At 37.9% G+C, this 24,257-nt stretch overlaps 1 protein-coding gene across 7 annotated transcripts in view; it reads left to right on the forward strand.

Annotated features, from left to right (window-relative positions):
• Positions 1-14,564: 14,564 nt before the first annotated feature.
• SULF2 (sulfatase 2) overlaps positions 14,565-24,257 on the forward strand; it is a 162,892-nt gene continuing 153,199 nt past the window's right edge. For 2 of the 7 annotated variants that reach the window (XM_074605109.1, XM_074605119.1), the window contains exon 1: positions 15,027-15,153. The gene's annotated coding sequence lies outside the window, so the exon portion shown is untranslated. Of the gene's footprint in view, positions 14,652-14,952; positions 15,154-15,681; positions 15,699-24,257 lie in introns of those variants that run through there. The other 5 variants (XM_074605114.1, XM_074605110.1, XM_074605117.1 and 2 more) reach the window with 5 other exon arrangements.

Below are 24,257 nucleotides of genomic sequence, written 5' to 3' on the forward strand. Positions count from 1 at the left end.
TGGAGAGACGTTGCTTGTTCATTAAAGAGCAAGAAGCAGTATTACTCACATTTTTAGCAAAGCTACAGCTTGGCATGCCATGTCTTTTGTTGTCTTCAGCCAAGACTCAGTTTCTTCTTGCTGTAAACTATACCATCGCAATCTTGACTTCTATGCTCTGGGCCCTGTAAAGTTTGTTTTGTTTTCAAAAATATAAAGAATCTTCATCCTAAAGTCTGACATTATTTTATGGCAACGATGAAAAAGGTTACAGTTTAATTTCTGAGTGCTGTACACATCTGGGATGACTGCTGAAACATATTGTCATGGGGGGGGGATGAGGCATAAAGAGGTTAGGTCAGAGGGATTTAATGTAAAGGCTAGGGAAAGGAATGAGGAGTAAACAATAGATCAAGGATAATAATTCATGTTTCTTTGCAATACTGCTTAACTTTAAACTTATAAACTGTAATTTTAGTAATAATATTTCTGCTCCTGTTATTAAAGTGTTAAATTGTAACTTTGTGTTATAAACTGAAGTAAATGAACTGACATAAAAAAATCTCTCAAAAAACTAATACTACAGAAAATGAATCCTTTCAAATGAATTCTAGAACAGTTTCAAGCCGCATAACATCATATCTGGCAATTTCTTTCTAGACATTTAACCATCTTCCCAACACGATTCAGATCCTAACATTCCTTTTATGTCAGAAAATATACTTACAGGCTCCTTTTCCCTGGGTTAAACTGTCTTTTTTGCATTTTGAAGTTAAATTCAAACCTTAGATTGATAAATGCCTCTGCACTAACTCAGTAGAACAGCAACGACAAAGCCTACAATTAAATCGTGGTTATTTGGTCTTGAACTGCTAGCAGAACAGCAGAACTCATCACATTTTTAAAGAAATTTGAAAAAGTCACAAATATAATCAAACAAACCTAAAACCTGTTCAGCATTCATCATCTTCTCTATCCTTTGATGTTTTCACACAAAGGTATAAAGTCTCATTTCTCAAAATCTTTTCCAGCACAATGATATCATCGACTCCTCTTGTAGCTCTTGCACTGCATTAGCTGCTTTTTAAACTTACACAGAGTTTTTGACACAAAGATACACACCTGACACACACAAGATGTCACTTGTACATTGTATCATTCCTATTATGAAGTTGGTAGGCAATTTACAGACAAATGTTATAAATCTAAATATTTGGAGAAACTGAAAATCTATCTTGGACTTGTCTGGGATAAACACTTACATCAAAGGAATTACAAATGTTAATACATATTTGCCCAATAAAAACTGATATTTGAGCAGCAAATAAATATTCCTGCAATCTTCCTTATCAAGCATACCAAATACATAATTTCATTACAGGTTTTTTTTAAATTAAGTTTATGATTCTACTTAAACATGTACTTTTTTTGGAAATGGGTTCATATTCCATATACAAAATCTGATTAGCATACATGTTGTCTGCTCAACAACATTTTGACTATTGTGAACACTGGAGTTCAGTAGGCTCTAGCTACATCAATGACATGCATTTTTTTTCCTTTGAAACAGAACATAAGAAATGCAGAGATAGCTTGGTTCAGGTCTTTATTATATAGTCATTTTTCCAATAGTTTGTTTCCCAAAGATTACCAAATAATAACAACCATCGGATGCAACCAGCTCAGGTCAAACTGATTTGATCCTACAGCCTGTAGGATTTGATCCTACAGAACAATTCCATACTGCATTTCCAACCTCTTGACCTGCATATCGGATTTTTTTTTTAAACAACAGATGATCTGTAGCTAGTATTAATCCAAAAATTAAATCTCTCCCTTTCATTTTCATTTCTTCTCAATCAAACAGCTATGCAAAGGGCTTCTGGCTGTATAATTGTGAAGAATAATACACAGAATATAAAAACTTGACAAAGATGAAATGCACAGTGAAGTTACCCTTCTGGGTCCATTAGACAACATTTTAAACTGTTCTAATCATAAAGACGACTGCTTGGCTGGAATGTTAATGATAAATGTTTTAATGGATTGGGACATTTAAAATCACCTTAAAACTACAAAGACATCTTTAATTCAAAAGACTGGCAGGAGATATTAAAGAGTAGGTCATGTCTTTATGTGAAAGACAGAAGGTAGTAAAAAGAAAAAACTTACCATTGCTCCCCTTTTTTCTACAGGGTTCTACAGGTTTTGACTGGTTAATTAGAAGTTTATCTATGCCCACAATTAATATGTAATGATTTTTAAAATTCAGACTAGTACAAAACCCAATAAAGATAAAATACAGACATACGCGTAGCGAACACTAAGAAGCCTTCCATTAAGTAGCTGGAAATGGGCCATATTAGCTTTAGTTAGGGTTACAAGGACTTCTCCGCATAAAGTGCTGTCTGGGTTAATGGCAGAACATGCTTTTCCTGTACTTGAAAATAATTATGAAAGTTCTAAAACACTCTGTACAAGAAGTCCCAATTTCTTCCTTTTTAAAATGAATATTTTTTATACAGGAGCACTCCCTTCTCCTGCCCTATGGCTCTGCTACAAAATTATTCTAGACTGGTATCTCTAAAAGATGTTTATCCTCCACAACATCCAGATTTGGTCCTTGGCATTTTAGATTTCACTTAACATGTCATTAAGGATAAGATGCCTCAGGGATTGGTAAGAAGTGAAGAAATTTTTCACCTCTGTTACCAGAATACATCAAAGCCCAAATCATAAGCAATAACATTACCAGTGTCTAAATTTAAGGTGGAATACAAAAAAAAACCCAACATCATAGATCAGGAAAATATCATAAATGTATAAATGGAGCTACATCAACACTCAGGAGCCAAGGATGTGGCCCAAACATCTCATGGTATGATATGCAACAACCTTTCCACCTTTCATAGTAGATACATCTATAGAACAAATTAGTTTATCCATGTTACAATGTAATAACATCATAAGATATTTATAGAACATAAGACACTAATATGCGAGTCCATTCTCAACAGTCTGGCCAGACTGGTCATCAGGGAGCAAGAAGTGTAATTAAATGGCTCAGCTGGGGATACTGAAAGATTAGTGGTAAACCACTAACCTATAAGCTAGGATAGAGTACAGTAATACCAGGGGCTCAACTCTGAAAGAAAAAGCTGGTAATTCCAAGTTAAATTATTTGAATTGAAATTTATCTCTACCATACCTGCACTGACCAAATTTATTCTAGTGGTACTACAGTGCTAATGCTGTACTGTCAGAAAAATTCTTAGTGTGGTTCTAACACACTGATGCAGAGTCACTACTGAACAGCCACATGGTGGTGAAGTGGGTCTTGATATGACATCAGGATGGCAAGTGAAACCTGGAGGCTATTTCCAATGTTTTTGAGGAATGTATTAGTCTCGCAAATAAGTGTAGTTTAGAAAAACGGTTTGGGGGTCATCTAAAGATGGGAATTCTCTCTATTGCTGCTTCCTTGCTGGAGGGACACAGGTTTTCACTTACAAACAAGAGATATTTCACAACAGTGAGTACTTGAAAATGCCACCTCCAAAATGTCTTCTGAATAAATTCTTAAACTTGTTACTTGCAGTAACTTTACAGTCACATAAGTTTGCCTGCACATACTCAGGTCAACTGCCGTTGCTAAAATAAAAGTGCTTAATGGTTGTCAGGTTCAAAATATCAAAGCTTTAAAAGAAAACTATATGTATTGCAAGATAACAAATGAATAAGTTCTTTATGTCAAAACAGGAAACAATTATAAAGGATAAACGACGTACTATTATGTTACCAGTTGTTGCAATCTTTTACATGTTACCTGTTGTAACGATGACTCTCTTTACATATATAGTAGTAAACTCATGACTCTAACGTGCTTTCAGCTCCTCACATACGATATTAATAATACAAGTGAAAGTTTTGGTACTTATATTTTTCAAACAAAGCTCTTTTTTTTTCTGGATCATATATCTAACCTAAGGATGTTAAGATTATTATTTTGTATATTTGTGGGGTTATGCTATGTTACGGGTTACAGATACAACAGATACAATGTTATGGGTTCAAAACAAAGGAATTTGAATTTGTCATTAAATTCCTACTTAAAACAAAACAAAACAAGCCTACTTACTCTTCATTGTGTCAGAATCAATGCTTTGTAATAGACTACAGCTATTATGAATAAAATATTGAGATGGATAGGGCTTGGAAAAGGAACTGTCAACAAGTTTCTGCCTGGAATTGACATGAGTTTTCCCAAAGGAAATGTACCCAGTTTCTTCATAGTAAGTCGATCACTTACAAAAAGGGAGAAACGTCTTGTCACAAAAAGAAAAGATAAATTCTCTAAAGAAATGTAATCTATTAAATGTTGCAAAATCACAGCTCCGCTGGAAGAGTCCTTTTATATGCACAACGTAAAAATATTTGCCTAGGACATACACACATGGAGAAGATGAGCCATGAAGATTCATACCTAGCTTAAAAAAACAGTGCAAGTCTCTGTATTGCTATGGGAGGTTCAATTTTAAAGGACAATATTCCAGATCCCTTTCTTAATACCAGTTGGCACAGATGGAAGCCAAGGTGGCTGTAAGCCAACTCTACCTCAGCAAGGGATTCCCTCTTGCAGGAGAAATCTCAGCTGCCAACTCAGGAAAGCTTTGTAGACCCTTTTAGTGAAAAGGAGTCAGGACACAGTCCAGGATATGGCTTATTTTTTTTTTCCTATTAAAGTCAATTTTATGGCAGTTAGTACCTATGGAAGACCCTTGCCAAAAAACAGGCTGTTCAAATACTGAGTCCCATATTCAGCAATTTATCTGGAGCTTAATTTTCCACCACCAATTCAATGTAAGCAGAAATGTTACCATTTAGCTCTTCATTCAGTTTGCAGTGACCTTGTGTAAATGTCAGTAATGACATTACATGGTAGGAAAGGAATAAACAAATTTAAAGATTCTACTTCTTTTACTGGACTTTCTCATTTTTTGTCCCCTTCATTCATATTTTGTTCTTCTTTTGTCCTCCCATGCCATTCTTTTTGTACTGAGTTTTGTATTCTATGCTTTTTCACTGTGTCTCAAATCAACAGGTGCCTATGAAGGTTAGAATGAATGAGTAAAATGGAACATGTAATGTTCAAATAAATCCATTGAAAATCAGCTCATCCCTACTCCAGAAGAAAATGTGCCTAAACCGTTTTAAAGCATCAGAAAGTGATGTTTCCAAGGAAGATCTAAAGGAGTCTGATGATTTTTACAGGTAACAAACAAACCACATATGGATCTCCCAGATCATAATGCTATTTCACGTGTTTATTGTTTATACTGCAGTATAAACTTGGGAATAACAAAAGGATTCTGTTGCATAATGGGGATAAACAAAACTTTGGGGAAGCAAGAGAAAGAAATGAAAATCCTACATGAAATTTTATTTTTCTAACACAGAAGAACATATACAAGTTCTCCAGCAGAAGATCCTGGCTGTCTTCAGTACAACTGGGATTTCTCCTTTAACCTTATCTGAGATATAAAGAACCTGACTTTATTATAAGGAATAAACAAGATGGAAATTAAACAAATAGAGCTTGTCTTCCATTGACCAAGTCTTAAATGTCACGGCAAATTGAAGAAAAACCCCTAAGAGATTTTTGTCAGTTAGTTATACTGAGTCTTTGTTATTATCAAAAGACTACATTCAGGAAAATACATAAATCATAAAGCTGCAAGTAACAGAGTAACTGGAAGATAAGACATTTGAACTCTAGAGTGAAGTGGACTTAAAATCAACAGTCAGTACTGCTATCTGTGTTGCTCTTTTCCAGAAAACCCAAAACGTCATCTGTCAAAACTTCTAGATTATGCTTCAAATATATTACTCTGTATTACCCAATATTAAAAGGGCATACCAAGTGTGGCACAAAAAGCAGAGGGACTGACTTCTAGATTCATTCTTCAAATAATCAAAGAGAATAATCTAAAAATGCATATGCAACCAGACACAATCCATATTTTCTGGTTTTACAACCAGGTCAGCTGACCACAGTTCTTAGAAACCCCCACTGTAGCCTCACTTTAACAGCAGTTGATAAAAACGGAGAGCTGACTTTTTAATTTTAAAATCAAACAGAAGAAAATACAGAATAGGTGATTTATTTATATGTGCCCATTCTATTTGGTTCATAGTAAGCTTTGCCTGTTGCAATCACAAAGTGAGAAACACAACAGATGCAACTAAAAAGAATGTAATATAATTTATAAGCAATTCTCCTTCATATTCAGTTCTTTCATGCATTCTGCTAAGAAATAGGTTAAATAAGCATATAACCAGTGTGCTCAGGCAGTGGGATGAAAGTTCAAATGATAACTAGCTCTCAGCAGGAATAAAATACAAAATGGATTGGGAATTTTATTTTTAATGATGTTTTCCTACGTGCAACTTTCCCACAAAATTATCTGTTACAAATGGAAATGTTTCATTTAGGAAGTATTATGATTTATATTTTATGCTAAAAAAAATTTCAAGAAAGCATCACAAACGTCACAACTCAGAAAAATCAAAACCAGAACTGAATCCACCCACCCAATGGCAGGAATTAATTTGAATTTTCTTTCTAAATTCTTACTGCTTTAGATAATGTTACTATTTGCAATCCCTTTGCAGTGCATTTGCTCACTGTCTGCTATGATTCAGTAGCCAGAACACCATGATTTATGTATTTTAGGACCAAACTTGAATGTGTGGATTTCAAAGCTCTTGTCTTGTGAGGGCTTAGTTCCCATACAGATTTAGGTTGCAAACAGCATGCAACTATTTCATATTTTCTGCAGTTATCCTTAGTTATACTATCACAGCAGATAAATAAATATTATTACAAATAATTATAAATGTTTAAGCTTACATTCTGCCTGTAAATATCATGATCTTCATAGCTGCTGTGCTAGGCATATTAAACAACTTGCTATATAACTTTTGGGGATATAAGAATACGATTTGGTATGACACCAGGATCCTATTGGGTAAAATCTTTTTAATAAAAAAATACTTCTGCTGCAATGTATTTTCCAAACAAAACTTTGATCCTCTGCAAAAAACAAAACATGTTTTTTCACTCTGTGAAACTTCAACCTACTTTAGTAGGATTTCATCTGAGTGAGGAATGGGTTAAAAACCAAACAATGGCCTGGGCATTTATCCCACAATGTAGTTTCTTTCATAAGAACCTTATAATGAAAACCTCTGGGTGGGTTTCTCATTTGCCCCTCCTGCTTCCTATAAGCTGCACAGCTCAGTCCCTTCCCCCTTCACACACACATTCAGATTTCTCTCCTCTGCCAAGACAAAATTAAAATGCAAAACCTGAGGATTCATACAATTAGGGGTTGCAGCATGTGATGTCACTGTCATGGGAGCAGAAATGTCTTTAATCAGAATTTCCTTATATGACAAGAAAACTATTGAAATCATTTATTATTTCTGATGCTTTATATCAACATGCCAAGCAGTGAGAAGGGCACAGCATGGGACTGTACACTTGCTTTCTACCTAAAGAAAGGGTATGTGCAAAAAAGGATGAGTTATTGTGATGTCTCGTTTGTGCCAAATACCTGTTTTATACTTGGCAATCCAACTTATATCTAAAGCTGTTTGACTTCTGACCAACACTTCCCAATCCTTCAATAAAAGACAGGTTTATACAGACACACATTGTCCCAGGAAAACCGCTGTCTACACACAAATTTACAACATAAAGACACTATATGTAAGTGTATATTCAGTGCATATATCTGAGAAAAGTAAAATCCAAAAGAAATTACGCTTTCGCATACATTCTCTGTTCCCTAGCATAAGCAAATACCTTCAAGTCATCTACCCTTGAGACCCTGGACATTTCAAATATGGCTTCATACGTATTGACATGTATCTCATACAGGCAGGTCTGGTTTGAGTCCAATTATTAAGTCAAAAAAGCAAAAAGGCAGTTCTGCCAGAGGTTTTTAAGTAGTAAAAGCTAGCAGCTAAATCTAGGTGTGACTGTAGTTCACACTGCATGCCCGAAAGGTCAGGGAGTGTTTGATTTTAAGGCTCAATACGTAGGAACCCACACGGTATAGGTAAGTAACATACTGCCTAACAATATCCATGATATTGCACGGTTATCACAGTAGAGACAGTGGTAAACAGTGAAGCTTGAAAGATTTGCTGTATAACCAGAAAACCTAGACACCAGAAGATCAAGTTAACCTGTCAGAACAGTTCCTGCTTTTCTTAATATCTAGGAACCTATGCTTGTGCGGCCTAGCCTATAGCTATACTGGTTACTTTATTATATCTTAGATCTCAAACTGGTTGCATGAAGAAAATGTTTAAATACAGCTTGAAAGTTAACCTGCATGATTGACCAGGGCTTGCTGCTGGTAAAGAGTGAAACTCAGAGCTGACTTAAAGTCTTAAAGAGTACATACCTTTCTGTTCTTCATCTGCAAATTACAGATCCACTTGTTAATATACAAGTGCAGTGGCATTGTATATGTGAAATACAACTTCCAGACACCATAAGAAAAAATTCTCAGTGATAACTGTGTTCAATTCCTCAAGCATTTTTTAAGAATGCAGAAATTGCATTTTTGTTGATTGGTATTATGTTAGAAATAAACAAATAATATGAAAGATCCATGAACTTGCCACCAGAAAGGATGCCACATGCACATTCAACCCGTACCAGATTTAAGTAATAAATATATGCATAAATCTGTATATGTAACAGTAATTTCACAGATTCCTGGTGCTCTCAGTCTCATTTTTAATTTGCCTTGTTCAAAATGAAATCATCAATCATGAGACTTGTAGCATATTTTATGGAATTATTTGATCTTTTCCATTAAAAATACAATTAAAGCGTGTCACTCCTCTATACACATTGCATACGTATGCACAGGCATGATCTATTGGTACAATCACAACTTTCTGACTTTGGTGCAATTGCAAAGCTTCATTAGAAAGGAAGAGACAGAGAGCCCTGGCAGTTTTCAGATCTTTAGGGGGTCATTTATTGTTGTAATAAATTTAATTTTTCCATCTGAAGGGTAGAGTCTAAACACTGTAATAGAGTAATATTGAGGTATTTATTTTACCTCGTTTTTTCTTCAGCTGAAATGCTGGCAAGGGAGTGTTTTTCAGCTTGGCAGGCAGCCAGCCTTTTCTCAGTAAATAATGTGAACCCTGTCCTGCAGTGTAAAGCTGTACATCTTTTCAAAAATGTTCAGTCCCCTGCTAGAGTCCAAGGAATCTTTGCTTACAAAGTGTGTCTGCAGAAGCTTCTACAGCAAGCAACTTGGCAGAGATTTCTAAACTATATAAAGTTCTTTCACCCTCTGTCTCTTTTTCCCCACTGAAATGACTTCATGTATTCCTCCTCCTTAAGATGCTTTTCCTCAACATACTGGAGATAGGAAAGAAAATATCTTTAGTCTAGCAAAGGTGTCTCAGGCTTCTGTCTTCTACCCAAACCCTAAAAAAATCTGCTCTGTAATGTCTGGTGCCAAATTCACTACTGTATCAAAGCAGACATGCAATACATGAAGTTGCTCAGACAGCATCATTGGCAGGGCTCCATTATAACTATGTATACTTGAAGCACACACTGAGTGTACTATGCATTTCAAAAATCAAGAAATGTGGTTTAGTTGCCAGTAGTTGATGTTGTAAACCGTCTCTTAAAAGGGTAACTTTTGGATACGTATCATTCAGATCACTCAGGCTACCACCTGACAAAGGCAGGATCAGTGTCCTTAGACAGAAGCTGTAGAAGGTACCAAGCCAAACAGTCCCTTTCTTACCTAAAGTGAAGGTAATCAGTGCAAATGAATGCATCCAGACAGGTGCATCTTGATGAATTGGACTGAAAAGGGAAACTCCACATTACAAAGGGATTGTGACTAAAATTAAATTCATTGTAGGTTAAATGTAGAAGCCAAAACAACAAGTTTTGCTTTTGCACACATGGAAAGTCAGAAAACAGAAGTAATGTGTGAGCACATGTGGGTAGCAGAAGGAACCTGACGATTCTGATCCTTGTGTCAGCACAATTACCTGCCTTTATGTGTAACACATCAAAGCGGAAACCTAACTTGTGGAAAGAGATAATGAGGCTTTTTTTACCTCTGTGTATCACCTGGCACCTCGAGAGAGGAAAAGATTTACAGCCACTGTTAAACATGTTCCTTGTAGCTGCCCAAATGGCATGCCTTTAGCAGCTATCACTCCAGTATTGCCCCTCTGCATGTGCTCACTCACCCGACCCCACAGCACAGTTCAGGCTTTAAAAGCAATAACAAAGCCCAACTGTTTAGTGGAAGGATTGCATGCTTCCCCAGAACTGAACACAGAATAATTAATTAATCAATGTTTGCAAAGCCCTTTGAAACAGAAAAGTGCTCTAGAAGCTACAAATTGTTACTGTTGAACACTTCCGTTTTAGCACTGGAGTTATGATCCATTTCCCTTAATGTGTTCTGAGTAAGGGGATAGGAAACACAAGATTGTAGTTAGCAATTACCACAGTTATCAAAGAACACGCAAAAAGTCTTGATAGCTGTCTTTACACAGAAAGGCTAATCTTGGAGTCAAATAGACAACTTTCTATCTTCTGAAGTTTAGACAGCTGTTTCCTTATGTACTTGTACCTTTTGTTGCTATTGCTGTTTTTCATTTTTTCCCCTTCCCCTAACAGATACAGTTGTTTGCCAGCAGAAGACATGGCCCTGGGGGGCAGGAACATAACATTTCACTTACCATCCGCTGGCATTTTCAGCGGTTAGCATTGTCCATCCATGTTTTTATTTTCTCAGTTGTGTCAGCACCTAAGTGACGTTCCAACTGGTTTCAGTTCTGCAGCTTCTGAGATTAATTTGCTTGTTTAGGTAAATATGCTACACTATCTAAATCTAGACTAGGTCTTGCAACATTTGAAATAGCACATTCATTTTCATAACAGTTCCTGAGTCATGACTGGCACATAACCAAAATAAAACAACCCCCAGCTTTCGACAGTTTATAAAAAGTGGCAGCATTCCCACAAATCTGCTTTGTCTTTGTAACAAAGCAACTTCTTTATGACTGAGGCTCTAAGGTATGTTTCTGATTAGTTTATTCAATCCTGAGGTTTTTTTTTCCACTGGGAACGTAACATATTTCACATGGAAAAAAAAAAGAGGGTTTAAAATTCAAACTTTGTCTTTGCACTCACATGCTGAGTTCCACTCTCATGGGTTTGGCTGGTTCCCTTCAGAGATTAGCGTCCTGCAAGATCTGGAACTAAATCAGTGGTCCAGGATTGCACTATTTGGATCTTCGGGTTCATTTTTGCGTTCATGCTAGTATTTAATTAGTGATGCTATTAATGTAAGCTGATATATCTTTATTTGGAATAGGCCAGTTGGCAAGCACGATCAGATGTGTTGGATTGATTAAGGTTAATGGATCTTCTAAGACATTAGGGATTTAAAAAATTTTATTATTGTAGCTAATGCATATCAATATTTTTAACTCCACTGAAAGCATCAGCCCAATAGATCGCATTTTGCTCAACTTTGCATAAAGAAAAGACGTGGGAAGAAAGTTACAGGGTAACTATATGTAACATGCATACACAATCTCTTGTTGGAAGTGACTTGAAAGCACCCACTAAAACCAAAATTCTTAGTGCAAACACGTAGTGTGGGAATGGCAAGAGATGTTGTTTTCTGAGCTTATTGCAGTGATGAACACCTGCTGCACATGGAACCCACACCAAAATAGTTTTTGAATAGTGTTCTTGGAGGTACCAGACCCTAGTCTCATTGAACTCCTATAATTAGGCACTGCAATCTTTTTTCATGAAGAAAACATAAAGCTTTTCAGGGATACAGTGCTCTTTATCATGGACTCTGTGGAAAACCGTTCATTCTCCCTGCCTTTGGTCTCCTGAACCGTAATTGCTTGCAGCTTTACCTCTGCACACACTGTTAATGCACTGCTTGACCAATTAGAAAAACAGGCTTATTCTTTAAAAGACTTTCACACAGGATCTTTGATGATTTTAAGATGTTTGCTATGATATTTGACAAAAAATACAGCCTAGATTTTAAATCTCATTTTAAGCACTATAAACTGCCAAGTATATGCCACTTAGAATGACGCAGAAGAAAAACTGTTACGATGGATAATGATTGGATGCCTATATTCAAAGATGTTATTTACTAGTTCATTTGTTATAGATAAATAAATTCACAAAATATCATTACTAAAAAAGTGCCACTTTTCCAAGTATGACTATCCCAGATCTCACAGATGAACAAATGATTCACAGGCAAGCTCAACAAATTGCCCAAGGTCACATACCAATACAGTAGCAAGTAAAAATATACAAGAAAATCCCTGAATTGATGGCATGTTGCTGGTTTGTTTGAATCTTGCCCTAATCACATCCATGACATACACGATACTGATGATGTATGCATGCAGAATTTGTCATCTTTTTAATCTATACAAATAAGTAATTAAAACTGTAATGAGCGAAGGAAAAGAATACCTATTTTTTAAAAAGGTAAGCAACTCCCTTTGCAATAGTCATTTTGCTTGTGAAGTAAGACTTCTAGAGAAACATTCTTTTGAGACTTAAGGCATAGGGTTTTTTATATTTAACAGCAGCGTTTATTACAACAGTGGACTGAGACACCACTTACCTGCATACGCTTTTGGATTCTGCCAGAATTTCTTGTACCACTGAACAAGTTATTATATTTTCACTGTTTCTGAGGCCATTTGGTTGCCTGTGGATTGTTCTGTTTCCAACCATCTTTTGTTTGACTTCTATACATGATGATGGCATGCAAAGTACTCAAGTGAAGAGCATCTTTTTATGCATATATTTGGTACCTACGAAAATTGGTTTAACATGTTAGATGGAATTTCTATGCATTAATAAATTCAATAATAACATTCTTAGAGTAGTAAGAGAAAACCTTGTAGCGATGTTAGAGACAATATCTCACAAAATTATTATGATGAGCCTTGATTAGAATGTATATGGGAATAATTTAGGCTTGAGAATAGCTTTGTAAGATTAATGGAAGATTCACTAGCTAATTTGTCATTCTAGCAATTATAACTATATAGGAATCATTCTTTAAAAATATCTTGCAATGACAAATTCTCCCTTCAGATTTATAGGCATTCCATATACATATATGAGAGCAAAATTTCATCCACCTTAAGTCTCACAAGAAAAGTCCAAATCATTCAATTTTGTGTATTTTTGACATGTTTTTTGTAATATAAGACAAATCTAAGATGTGTTGTGATCCTTTAATGCAAAGATAAAGCCTTCCTAGTGCCTTTGAAAATGTCTATTTGAAGCAACACATTGTACCACTTAGAAGCCATTTTATAACAGCATTGGTATGGAATATGGGTGGTTGACTTTATTTTCAGAAATTTTTTTTTTAATAATAAAAGGATCTATGATCAATTTATTTACAGGAATATCCAGCTACAGATAACATACATGACAATGAGAAAAGATAACCTTAAAATTTGTATAATAATATATCTCAAATCCTGCAAGTATTGCAAATCTTATCTGTTCCATCTCCTGCTTTTAAACCTATAATTTAATGATAGTGCCCTGGTGAGAAATAAGAATCTGACAGTTTCAAAAAATGACATAAATTCATTTAGAACTTGTGTTAACACATGCAACAAACGTACATTTTCTTCTTTCCACAGAACGCATAACAAGACTGTTTTGTTAACTTTAAGTTGTTGGAAGTTGAAAAGAATTTGCATTATTTTCTTGACACGTCTTCACAAAAATATTACCCTGGAACCTGTTGGAATAAAGTTAGCTTCTCATTCCCTGGATTTTCTGTGGAGAATCAACTAATTATGTAGGGACCTGATTAAAAAGCATGATCAGGGAGGTCTGTAACAAGGAAATTATTAATATAAAAAGAGAAGTAAAACAGGAACTATGGCTCTGTTTTCAGAAAAGTTTCTGTATGCACTGCAAATATCTGAACTACTATCATCTGCTGTGGAGACAGGGACCCAAAATAAGGGACTCTGCCCATAGGCTGTCCTTATGTATGTAGAAAACCCTTCAAATTAGGAACATGAAAACCTAACTCAAAACCATTAGTGAAAGACACATTTGACTCTTTTGGAACAGCTTCTCCACAGGAGATATCTAAGAAGTCTAAACACAGACAGATTTTACCCCTGGTTTATGCCCATTGAGGCAGGATGAGGCACATTTCTCTGTGGAATACCAGCGCCGGCCTCCTGCCACTCCACGTGGAGAACCCCGGTTATTAAGTGGGAAGTACAGAAGTTTTAACAGGTCAGGACTTCATCCCCACCACCCTGAGGAGGATTAGACCCCACACGCACTTCTTTTTCCCGGATTGACACCGCCACCGCACTCAGACACACTCCCCCCCCTCCCCGCCCCACCTGGCACTCCTAATGGGGGCCTGCCTGAGGCGGTGCCGCAGCTCTCTCTGGGCACCCCCATCCGTGCTCTTCTTCCCTCACCTGTGGCGGGGCCTGCGGGAAGGCACCCACCCGTCAGGGAGGGTGCTGCGCAGGGAAAGGGGCAGAGGCGCGGCGAGGAGAGCGCTGAGGTGAGGGGCGCCAGCCCCGAGGGGGCGGTGATCCTGAGGGGAGTGGGGGAGGGGAGGCGGGCAACGGCCGCGGCCCCCGAGGGCGCGGAGGTCAAAGAGCTCCTGAGGTGGGGGGAACGGACTAAATCTTTCTCTCGGCTCCCCACCTCCTCGGCGGGGTGCTTGGGAGGGAGCCCCCCGGCAAGGGAGGCGGCAGCTCTTGGAGGAGGCGCTTCGCAACAGATGGTTAAAGCCGGCCGCTCGCCGCGGCCCGCATTGGCCGGCGGCGCGAGCCGGGCGGGAGGAAGGGCGGGAGGGAGCCGGCCCCACGCAGGGAGGGCGACCGCAGCGGCCGGAGCTGCGCGGCCCCGCGGCGGGGAGCGGAGCGCGGCACCCCCGCTCCAGTCTGCCGCTTTCACGCGCGGGTACTGAGGCAACCGACTTGCCGGGGAGGAGGTCGCCTCTCAGCCCCTCATCGCCGGCAGCTCTGGGCCACCTGTGAGTTTTCTGCCTGGCGGGTGCTGTAAGTAAACGCCGCCTCCGTGCGCAGCCGGGCTGGGGCCGCCGGGAGGGCCGTGGTTGTGGGGGCGGGAGGCCCGGAGGGCTCGGCTCGGTTACCCCGGCTGCTGTGGGCGCTTGGGGCGGGCGAGCCGGAGCCGCCGGCTTCTCCTCCGGTTTAACCCGTACAGTAGGGAAACAGGGAAGGTGTGTGGGGAGATCCTCCCCCGGGCGGGAGGCTGAATCAACGTTGAGGAGACTTTTATCACCTGTAAGTGAGGAAACCCTCACTCCCGTTTCCCCCCGCGCCCCGCCTTCTGTTCCAGCCTCGCCAGTGCAGCGTCGCTTGTGGTGGGTAATTACCGGTTTTCGTCCTCGCTGCTCTGTGGAGGGGGAGACCGTCAGGTGGGGAGCCGAGATGCAGGGGAAGCGACTTGCCCAAGGTCAGGCAGTGAGGCAGTAGCTGAGCTGGAAAATAACATGCGCTGTGCTAAAAACTTCTGGTTCCTAGTCCTGTGCCGGGCTGTTGAGCGCTGCAAGGCTCCAGGCATAGACATGGTAGAGTTGTAGGTAGGTCTCTAATTAGCTTATTTATTGGTTTTTTTTTTTGTTCTCCTTTAAAGCTTTATGTACGGATGTGAAGCCGGGCAGAGGTGCAGTGTCGGTGTCATCTCTTTTGCCTTCTCCAGCCTGCAAACGTGTGAATGAATGCATATATGCCCTTGCTTTTCTGTGGCTAACGTTAAGTTCAACAGATTAAAACCAGAAATTGTTCATGAAAATATGATGTTTTTTCTTCGCTTTTACCATGGCAATAAGTAAAGTCTTCTGTTAACGGTGAATGTCTTCTTATGCCATCAGATAGTAGCTGTGAAAAGCCCCTTAACTGGTTAGGTGTAAGCTGTATTCCAAAATTAATCTGCAGTGCTATAGCTGTTAAGCTCAATGCATGTGAGAGATGTAAAGCATGGTGTGGGCCATGCTTTAAGAATTTAGGCACTAGAGTATAATTAAGAGTTCTCTAAAGGATGCAACAGGAGTAATTGTTTTAGTACTAGCTTTATGCATAGCAATTCTCTCTCCTTCCCTTTCTCCAAACATAACTTTAATGAGTTTACATAAAGATATTCTTCCATAGTTTGTCCCCGATAATGTTCAATGTTTCTCTTGAGTTCCTCATTATGTGGAAGTAAAAGTGACACATATAAAGATGTTGTTTTGATTAAACATATTATGAAAGTCCTCTGAATCAATCCTCTTCGTGGAATTTGATTGATCCTTGCATCTCATGATGTCCTGCAGCAGTGAAACTTGAAAGTTTAAGTGTGCTGTTCAGAAACTAAGCTAACCCCCCTGCTGTCTTTCTCAATTTTATTTTAACCATTGTGCTTGGGTTTGGGGGGTGGGGAAATGGGATATGAGAGAGGTTTAGGAAAATACTAAAAATATTGGTGTTAATGTTACAGCTTCATTTTTAATCTGTATTAGGGAGTTCAGGTGAACTCTGGAGTCTCTTCATCACAAATCATGGAATTCAAGGCAATGTTCCTGGCATGGTGGGGTTTTTCTATTATAGATGTTTTGTGGTTTGAATGAGGACCCAAATGGCATATGGGAGAAATTCTGCAATGATAATGCAAGTTTGACAAGGGAGGATTTCAACTAATTAGTGGTTGACCTCTGTAGGAGGAGAAAGGATGTGCAATATTTCTGAATTCCATAAAAATGTGACTTCGGACTTGTCTCAATGCTACATATAACTGTGCCTTTCTACAAATACAGATGCTGCAAGTGTAGAGGTCTGAGGTCTTCAGCAAGAAGCAGTGTCCAAAGAAGTGTTGTTTCTTAGGCAGTAAGAATGTTTCACTAAACAGAAATTTTTATCTTCCCTCTTATAAGGACTTGTACTTGAGTTCTAGTGTTCTCGTAATATGCGAAATGTATTGTGCAGCTGCCTTGGGATCCTTCATGCACAGATTTATGTGATCTTTGCATGTTAGTGTCTACAGTGGTCTGTATCACAATGAAATGTGAACTTCTGTCTTCTGTATTAGCACAGTTGTGTATAAACTTGGGTAAGGCTTTTTTTTTTTTTTAAGTGAATGCAATAGTTTGACAGTTTAACCTAGACTCACCTCTGTGTGTGTGTATATATATGTATGTACTCATGTGTAAAAAAAAAAAAAAAAAAAAAAATACAGCAATGTGTATCTGTGTTCTTATTTCCAGATCCTGGTGAACAAAATTTCCAATTTAAGTGTTCAAAATAATGTCTTTCTGCACTTTGGCTGTGGTAGGAAATTTGTTTTGGTGATCAGAATAGAGTGACACTGAAGAAAATTAACTAGTGTGAAAGATCCAACAACAGAATCTAGGAAACTGTCTAAAGCTGAATGAGATTGATAAAGCGGGTATGACTTTATTTAGTTTTACAACGCTTTATTTTATGCTTGAAACCTTTATAACAGATACAGTTCCTACACCAAATGTTTTTGCTATCTAAACTTATGCACAGTGAACTGAAGTAGCTAAAAGATGATTTGATGATAAGGGAATATATACAGTGGCATATCAACATCGGTAACCTGGTCTTATAGCAGTGATATTTTTTTCTCCCCTTTGAACAATGTAGGAGCTTTTTATGTAGTGCTCACTTACAATGAGCTTATTCTAGATTTTAGTTTGTTATTTTGTATTTCTGTCTATATTTTCTAGCATTAGTTCACCTTGCACAGTAAAATCAGGATAGTTGCTCACAGTTCAGTGAGTTTAAGTGGTAAGTTTGTGGTAAAATAAAAGTTTTGATGTGTGATCACTAGTACTAATTAGCCATGTTTAATGGATTGTTGGAAGAGAGTGTCAAAATAAAACATATCTATTAGGCTGCAGAGTTGTCTCTAATCTGCATATAGTATTCTAAAATGAAGGTAATAACTTTGTGGTGATGTGGAAACAAATGTAAATATCAATACCTCGCAAGAAATAACAAAAATACTGGATGAAGTCTCATTGCTCCAGAAAGACATATCCCATTTAGAAACAGGCAGCACCTTATTTCAAGTTCCGAAAAAGAAAGCAGTTGAATTGCCCTCCTTATTTGAAGATCTTGGACAGGCAGCAATCATTGTGAAAGGCTGAGATTATTGATCACCGAAGTAGGAAGTAGTGTAAACAGTGGTTCTACTGTGATCTGACAGTTCTGACCATCTCTGTGACTGACTCATTGATGATGACTACCCGGATTAATAGATGGATTCAGTGTATTTAAGAACTTGTGTTTTCTAGTAATATTTGGGAAAGGAAGATTGTGGATCTTAATGTGTCAGAAGCTGATGTTACTTACAATCTGGAAACTGAATAAGCAAAACTTCTTGTAGGTTTTTGGGATTGCAAATCCTGATCAATTGGCCTGTTGTGTAGATTTTCTTAGATCTACTTATAGATTTAATGTTTTTCTTCCGGATTCTGTCGTCTTTGTGGTTGAAGTGGTAACAATAAGAAGCTCTCTATCCATCCTTCTTTGCAGTATTATCCCTGCACGTTACCCCAGAGTTATTGCCATTTAGTGGAGGGGAAGAACACAGGTCAAAAAGACAGAAGTGTGTTTTAAGGTGGGGGTTTTTGTTGTTTTGCTTTTATAGCTTTAATATAAGAATCCTAACCCAACACATTTTCTTTTTGTGACTGTGAAAGGAATAAGAGTATGCAGTTGTGGTAGTTGCAGATCCTAAGGAAGGATGAAGTACTGAAACCATAAAGCTCAGCGCACACCTAGGAACTAAAGTTCTGATCCTTCTCCTACAGCAGATGCTTGGTAGGACTCTTGAAAAATGATGGATTTAACATCAGCTGATCTTCACAAAGATTTATTGTTCAGTTTCCTTTCTTCCTTTTCCACTGCTCCCTTTTTGTCTTAGTTAAAGTTATAACAAGTTTGTGTTACATTGTTACAATAGTGTTAATTTTCAACTGGGGTGTGAAATTATCTTATCATAGAATCATAGGGTTGGAAGGGACCTCTGGAGATCATCTAGTCCAACCCCCCTGCCAGAGCAGGGTCACCTAGAGCAGGTTACACAGGAACATGTCCAGGTGGGTTTTGAATGTCTCCAGAGACGGAGACTCCACCACCTCTCTGGGCAGCCTGTTCCAGTGCTCTGCCACCCTCAGAGTAAAGAAGTTCCTCCTCATGTTTAGGTGGAACTTCCTATGCGCAAGTTTGTGCCCATTGCCTCTTGTCCTGTCCTCGGGCACCACTGAGAAGAGCCTGGCCCCATCCTCCTGACACCCACCCTTTAAGTATCTTATGCCAAAAGTAATAATGAAATGTATGGATCTTCCCTTTTTTTAAAATATAACAACAAGATCCTGTCATTTGAATTTAAGTTTGAGTAGCGAAGAAGGTAGTATTAAATGTCCATATCTGTCTTGTTCAGTAATTGCAACAAAAATCTTTGTGCTCTTCTAATAAGTCATGTAACTGCAGCCACCAGTGACTTTGTAGAGGGCTGCTGTAAGGAGTATGAATCATCATCTTTATTTTTCTCCTAGTAGTGTTTAAATAGGCATTTCAATACATGGTTGTGTATAGTATCCTCTTTCTTCTGTTTTTAGGTAATCTGGGGAATAAATCTCTTTAATCCTAAAATCACTTCTGATGAGTCTGGTAACATCTAGTTTACATTACGGAACTTGATCCAGGAAATACTATTACTGGTTTGGGAAAAAAATGTGTATTGGTTGATATACAAAAGTAAAACTTAGAAATGGTCATACTTTGAAAATTTACAGCTTTCTTCTTGCTCTAACTTGTTTTTGCCTAAATTTTTTCTAAATTACCTTAGAGACCTAAGGAGATATCTAAAGTATTTGAGAAAGTTGAGATTTTATGTGTGTACACAACAAATTGAGAGCTTCTTAAGGTGCAGACAGTTTCTAGATTGTGCTGTGTCAGGAACATTTTTCTTTCATTATGCTGGGATTTGACATTCTTTTCATACTGTAGACTTCCAAATCTTACTGTGCCAGGCACGTGATATGTGCCTTGGCCATCAGTTGTTGGGAATATGAGTGTTTCTAAAGATTCATTTATTTGGGAAAGGTACAGGCCTTTCTCAGAGAAAGGTGCATAAGAAAGATTAGCACAAAAAAGATAAGATTATCACAAAACTAGATGGGTTACCTAATGGACTGTTTGCTTTCTTTGGCTCGGACCTCAGTTTAAGGTGTTCTGAAGAAGCTGTCCAAGTTACTTGCTTGTGATATTGATGTGTTTGAATTAAGAGATTTCACTGCGGTTTGTATGTACAAAATTTAAAGCTATAACGGGTCTACCTAGGTAAGCAAAACAGAGCGAAATCTAAGCAGATTCTCTGCACTGTTTGAGATACTCAGTCAGCTTGGTCAGATAAGAGTTCAAACAAGTTTGATGAGGCAAGTTCTGAGTGGTTATCACTGCTTAGTAATGTCTTCGTTCTAGAACATTTCTTTGTGGTTTTTTTTTTTGTGTGTCTTTGGGTTTTGTTTCTTCTTATTCCCCTAACTGTACCACACAGTGAGTAAAATTTATCACCAGTTTTCACTATCCCTGTGATCTTGCAACCAAAATATAGCATGTACCTTTGGGTAGGGAACGACCAAAAAACCCAGCTATGTTGCTGACTAATGTTTAGAAATATCAACTTGTTTTTTAAATTAAAAATGTGCGGTATGTGTCTGTTACTAATCAGATTAAGGGAAATATCTGTTATTGGTAAATGCCTGATGATCCTGAAGTTACCAGCTCCTGTTGTTGCAAATGAATTGCTTTGCACTTCCCTTCCCCCACTCTAATTTTTGGGCACATTCCTTGCACAGTTGGGTTTGTGTGTTATTAATTCTGTTTAAAATAATTTACCTTTTAGTCTCCATCAAGTTTTATTTTACACTATGTTCCAGTACCAGCAGCATTTGAAGGACTTTCTAAAGAATCTGGTTCCTTTGTGTCATCTTTTCTGTGTCAGAGGAAGTGTGTGGAAGACTTCAGTGACTTAGAGAAAAATTATATGGTTCTGCTCTTAGAAAGCTTTTTTTCATAAATAATATGTGTGGAGACAAATTACTTCACAAAATGTAACTTCGTTGTGCATAGAAAAGGGTGAAAAGGCATAGTTGCAACTGAAGAAGATGCTGCAATGTGTCTTCTGCCATCTAATTTGTTGGTCAAATCTTTGGATCTTGCTGTACGTCTAGAAATACCATGATGCAATGGTTTCTGTGATCCACTTGGATTCTTTTCTGACTGCTCCAAATCCTAGCATGCTGATAAAAGTGGAGGCAGCTGTAAGAGTGTAGATAAGTGAGTTCCAATTAGTGCCTCTAAATCTCTATCAAATGATCTGTCTTTAGTCACACTTGTCTGGTAGTCTAAGTACAGAATCAAAGCAATCTTTAAACATTTTATTGAATTTCCTTGCATGTGATATTTGCATGGGTTATACTCTCAGTGCTGTCTGCTGGAGAACAGACTTGCAACCACTAGAGTTTAGCTATGATACAAGACCCTGTAGTTTCTGTAGCTGTTCACAGTGTGACATTAATGGTGTTAAATTAGCAACATCAGCGATATTAACTAATTTCCTCATTCAGACTGTGACATTTGTTTGGCAAAAGGATCATTAAACATATGCAAACATCCTATGTGCAGCAAAAGGTCTTTGGACCCTGACAAATGATAAATGAGAAAATTACAGGTTGTAGGAAAATGTAAATATCATTCTTTGGAAATCTGTCCTCTGGCAAGACAAAAATGTTCCCCTCTAAGCAATGAAGGATTCATTATATTCTTTTCACATCGATAAAGAATGCTGGAGGCTATTTTACATACTTAACTCATATCTTGATGTCTCTTCCTTTCTTTCAAGCACTGCTGTTGAATTGGGATTTGTCCTGGTTTTGTTAAGCAAGTACTCCAGCAGTGCGCTGTAGAAAAGTACTGTAGCCTTAATGAACTCCTCCTATAATCTTCTGGATAATTTTGAATGTTTTTCTTATTAACAACTTTAGGTCACTTTTTTTAATTGCCTATTATGCAAGGGATTAAAGTAGGCGCGCACACAGTTGGTCCTTTTTCATCAGATGACTATGTGTAGTACAAACTTGCATGTTAACTGATGATTGCATTTACCGTCGCTTTACGGAAGGGATTAATCTAGTTTCAGATGATCCTTGTGACTTTCTTACCCTTTCCGCCTCTATCTGTATAAGGATTTGTAGTGTCAGGTTAGAGTACTAACATCACTAGCTTCAGAACATAAAAGCTTCAACAATATGATGCATTTGCAGTAGCTTATTACCTAGTGCAATTCATGAGTAAATTTTCTAGCTTCCGCACCAATATCCCGAAGTGTGACTGAGTACAGTACTTCAGCCACTAATATGTATCTCGTTAAAGTTATAGCTGAAGTTGTTGTGCTATCAAACAATAAAACTAAACTGTGAGTTCATCCTGCTTTTTGTCCTGTAATATCACTGAAGTTTAAAAAGAATCAGACAGGCTTGATAGTTTATTGTCATTTTCAAAATGAAAAAAATAATTTTCAGAGGCTTCAAAGTTTTTCGCCAATATTTGCCAGAATGGAGATGTTACAAGCAATTAAAATAACAGTTCTATTAAATTTCAAAAACTTAAAAATGCCTGAAAGATTTAACTTTTGATTAGCTAGCAACAGTATCTTTCTTCCCTTCCTCTCAAAGATAGATTTGGAAATAGCAACCCTGTAAGATTGTTAAAGATCTATTAAAAAACAAAACCAAAATACAACACACAACCAGAATTCAGGTTTTTTTCGAAATTGGACTGGTCAATTCCATTGATTAGAATGTCTGATACTTCTGTTTTTGAATATGGATTCTTGCTGATTTTTCTAGAATATGATTCCTAAGCTATTAAGGCATGTAATTTGATGTATGCTAAGATAACTAATAGCCAAGCACAATCTGATAGGTTCATGGTTATTTGGGTGCATCTGGGGTGTACCACTGTGTAACAAACTTTGTAAGTCTGATTCAGAAACAAATGTTTCAAGCAAGAAATGTTCTCCAGCACAGCAGAATCTTCAAATAAGTGAAGGCTTTGATTTTTAAACAAATGCTTGCTGAACTGTGGAAAGGGCAAAGAGGGAAAGGGAGTAGAGCCTGAAATTTGGCAAGTTTTGTGCAGGGAAGAGTCGTTATGTGCCCTATAGTATTTTGGTACCAGGAGACAAACAGAGCACCTTGGCACCAGTAATGCTTAAAAGCTCAACCTGAAATGAAACACTTCTGTCATTTAAGTCTTTGGCTATATTTCTAGGGATTGAAGATCTGGTTTTCATCCCATATTGTTGGTAGCTGCATTTTTTCCTCCTAAGTATCTGTCCTGAAAACATAACATAGGAACTCCCTAGGAGGAGTCTAGAGGAAAGGAGTAAAATGATCTAAAATAATTATTACCCCAATAAGGGAAGACTGAATTAGTTGGTTTCCTTAATCTAGAGACTCTAAGATTGCCAAAAACAGGTCAGCTTTGCATATACTGTGGATAAGACAAGGAGCAAAATTGCAGCAGAGTGAGCTTTTGGGAAAGCATGGGACATTTTGAGATAAATTCGGATTTTAACTTGTTGAGAGAGGTTGAAAGAAAATTCTATCCCAGTTGGCAGATGGTGTTTTGTGATGGCTTTTTATTTTATAACTTCTTGCGTCGTGGTTTTTACTCGTTGTGTGCTGGGACTAGTTGTTTTTCCTTTTGATATGTAACTCTGCTTCTGTTGGACTCTCCACCACTCTCTAATGGAGGTAAAATCTTGAGCACTGGAGGGCAGGCAGAGGATTTGGATGTTTGTTTTAAAGGTAGATCACACCGTGCCTTTGCATAAAGTGACCACCAGATTTGAGACCAAGAGAATACTGTTTCTATGTCAGTTGGCACAGACTGTGGACAAAAGGGTGACGCTGTTACATGATGGAAATGTGGAGTATCCATGTTCCTGGAATTAGATGATAAACCAAACGGAATTCCTTCTTTCTTCAAGGCCTAAGAGTTTGAGAAAGCCTGTGATTTCTCTTCTGTCCTATTACAAGGTAGTGTACTGTGTTACTTGTTTCTAG

Source organism: Larus michahellis, chromosome 12, assembly GCF_964199755.1.
Source record: "Larus michahellis chromosome 12, bLarMic1.1, whole genome shotgun sequence".
Lineage (NCBI taxonomy): Eukaryota > Metazoa > Chordata > Aves > Charadriiformes > Laridae > Larus > Larus michahellis.